Below are 2,500 nucleotides of genomic sequence, written 5' to 3'. Positions count from 1 at the left end.
CTCCGCCGAGGGGCGCTGGAGCCGGCTGGCGGGTGCCGGGTTCCCCTCCGCGCCCCGCCTCGTCGCTGCCGCTGAGGCTGCCGCCGTCGCCGCGAGGCGGCGGTGGCCCGGCGGCGGGCGGCGGCGGGGGAGGCACCCCCGCGGGGATTTCAGGTCGTTTCCCTCACCCCAGGGCCAGGTACCTAGCGTCCGCGCTTCTCCTGCCTCCCCTCGGTGACCCACCCGTGTGGTCCCGTGTGCCAGCGTGCTCCTCCCGGGCGCTGCGCTGCGCGTGCCGCACCGGCCGTGCCCTGCCGGCCTTCCACGCTTCCTCCTCCCCTCCCTTCCCCCCCCCCCCCCAACCGCTCCAGCCGCCCCACGCCGTGCCGTGGGGGCCGCGCTGCGAGTCGGCCGGGCCGGGGGCGGCGGGGGGCGGCGGGGGGGGGGGGGGGCGCGCTGGGAGGAAGGAGGAGGGCCTCCGGCCACCGCGGCCGCCGGTAGCGGCCCCCCCGGGTAGGGATGGCCATGGGCCCCGGGCTCCGGGCCCGAGGGTTCTCGGTCGGAGAGCCGGGCGGGGGTTTAAAGACTCGGGCGGCCCGATGCGACCCGGGGGGCAGCCGGGCGTGCTGCCGGAGGGGCCGGGGGGTCGGCGCGCGCGGGCGCCGCACCCCCCCATGCCCGCCGGCGCGGCCCGTGCATGCCCCGCGGGCAGCCGGGACGGAGAGGGGTACCCTGCCCCCTCTCTCCGCGGTCTGGTCTCGGCGGAGAGACGCCGCGCGGTCGGCTTGCGCCGGCCTGCCTCGAACGCGCGACCCCGGCGCGAGCGCGTGCTCGCCGCCGGGACGGCGAGCCCCCACCGCGGGTGGTGCGGACGCCGAGCCCCAGCGCATCCCTTCTCCTCCCTGGCCGGTGCTCTCAGTCTCCCGCCGTGGCCGTCGGCGGCACCCTTCCTTCCCTCCCCCCCCCCGCCCTGCCCCGGCACTCCGCCATCCGGCGCGCCTGCCTCGCTCTGCCCGACCCGGCTTCGCTGGGCGGCAGGCGGGCGGCGGGCGGGCGGGCGGGGGCGGCCCCTCCCGGTCTCCGCGTGGAGGCGGGGAGAGCGGGCGCCGTTCCCCGTCCGTCCCGCCTCGCCCGTCTGCCTGCCGCCAGGCGTCTGCCCGCGGAAGGGACGGGCGAGTGCGTGGCGTCGCTCGGGAGGCTGCGTGTGTGCAGGCGGGTGTTGGGTGCCGTCTCCGGGGCGGCGGAGCTGGAGGCCGGTGAGGCGAGCGAAGGAGCTCGGAAGCGTGCGGCTGGCGGGTCGCGGGCGCGCGGGCAGCGGGTGGCGCTGCTCCCAGCGGCGGCCGGGCTCCGACGCCGGGGCTCCGCGGGGACCCACACCCCGGTCCCTGAGGCAGGTGGCGCGGCTGGCGCGCCGCTCCCTGCTGGGCCAGGCCGAGCCGGGCGCCTGGGCCGGACTCGAAGCGAGAAAGGGGTTGTCCCAGGTCGGGAGCGAGGGCTCCCCGCCCCTCTCGTTCGGGTCTGTTCTCCCCCCCCCCCCTTTTTTTTTCCCTCTGTGCTTGTACGGTCAGTGAGGCGTGCCCTCTCTCTCCGCTGTCCCTTGCTCAGCAGCCGGCGTCGGCGTGAGGAGGGAGGCAGAGCGGATGGGGGCCCTCAGGGGGCTGCGAAAGCTGCCCGGTCCCCCCGCGCGCGCGGTGGGGACCGAAACCGAGACAACTCTTAGCGGTGGATCACTCGGCTCGTGCGTCGATGAAGAACGCAGCTAGCTGCGAGAATTAATGTGAATTGCAGGACACATTGATCATCGACACTTCGAACGCACTTGCGGCCCCGGGTTCCTCCCGGGGCTACGCCTGTCTGAGCGTCGCTTGACGGTCAATCGTCACCCCCATTGCCGCGTTGGCGCAGCGGTGTGCCGCCCCTCGGGGGGGGGGCCGGGGGGGCCGGCGGCGGCGGCGAGTCGGTGGGGGGGCGGCGGCGGCGGTGAGTCGGCGGCGGCGGCGGAGCCGGGACCACCGGTGCGTGCACCGGTGGCCCCGGTCTTCCGGCTGGCCTGCCTGCCCGGCTCCGGCCGACCGTCCGCCTCCACCGTCCGCGGCCGGCGTGCCTTGCCCTGCCCTCCCTCCCCTCCGAGCCCGGTGGCCACCGCTGCCCTGCGCGGTGTGTGCGGTGTGGCGCGGCTGGGGCGCCTCGCAGGCCCGCGCCGCCGGGGAGAGGGGGTGCCTCTCCTCCCCGTGTGGGCCCGGGCCTTCGTCCCCCTAAGTGCAGACTCGGGAAACCCCCGCTCCCGGAGCGCCCGCTGTGCGGAGTTCGTCCCGCCGGGCCCCCAGGTTCGGTCGGTCGCGGTGGCCCGGCACCTGCCGCCGCCGCCCGCCGCCACCGCCAGTGCCCGCCGTACGACGGCTCTCCTCCACCACTCTCCCGGTGGTGCGCTGGTCCCCCGTTCCCCTCCGGCGGGGGGGACGGCCGGCTGCCTTTCTTCCCCTCCCCTTGCCCTCTCCCTGCCCCGACTGCTGCCGCTTCG

At 77.6% G+C, this 2,500-nt stretch overlaps 1 non-coding gene across 1 annotated transcript; it reads left to right on the top strand.

The window, feature by feature from the left end:
- Positions 1-1,690: 1,690 nt before the first annotated feature.
- LOC138063210 (5.8S ribosomal RNA) lies at positions 1,691-1,843 on the top strand. The gene has a single exon (XR_011136804.1). It is a non-coding gene; the product is annotated as a 5.8S ribosomal RNA (ribosomal RNA).
- Positions 1,844-2,500: the final 657 nt, after the last annotated feature.

Source organism: Struthio camelus, chromosome 31 (assembly GCF_040807025.1).
Source record: "Struthio camelus isolate bStrCam1 chromosome 31, bStrCam1.hap1, whole genome shotgun sequence".
NCBI classification, from domain to species: domain Eukaryota; kingdom Metazoa; phylum Chordata; class Aves; order Struthioniformes; family Struthionidae; genus Struthio; species Struthio camelus.
This window is presented reverse-complemented; position numbering and strand designations above follow the sequence as displayed.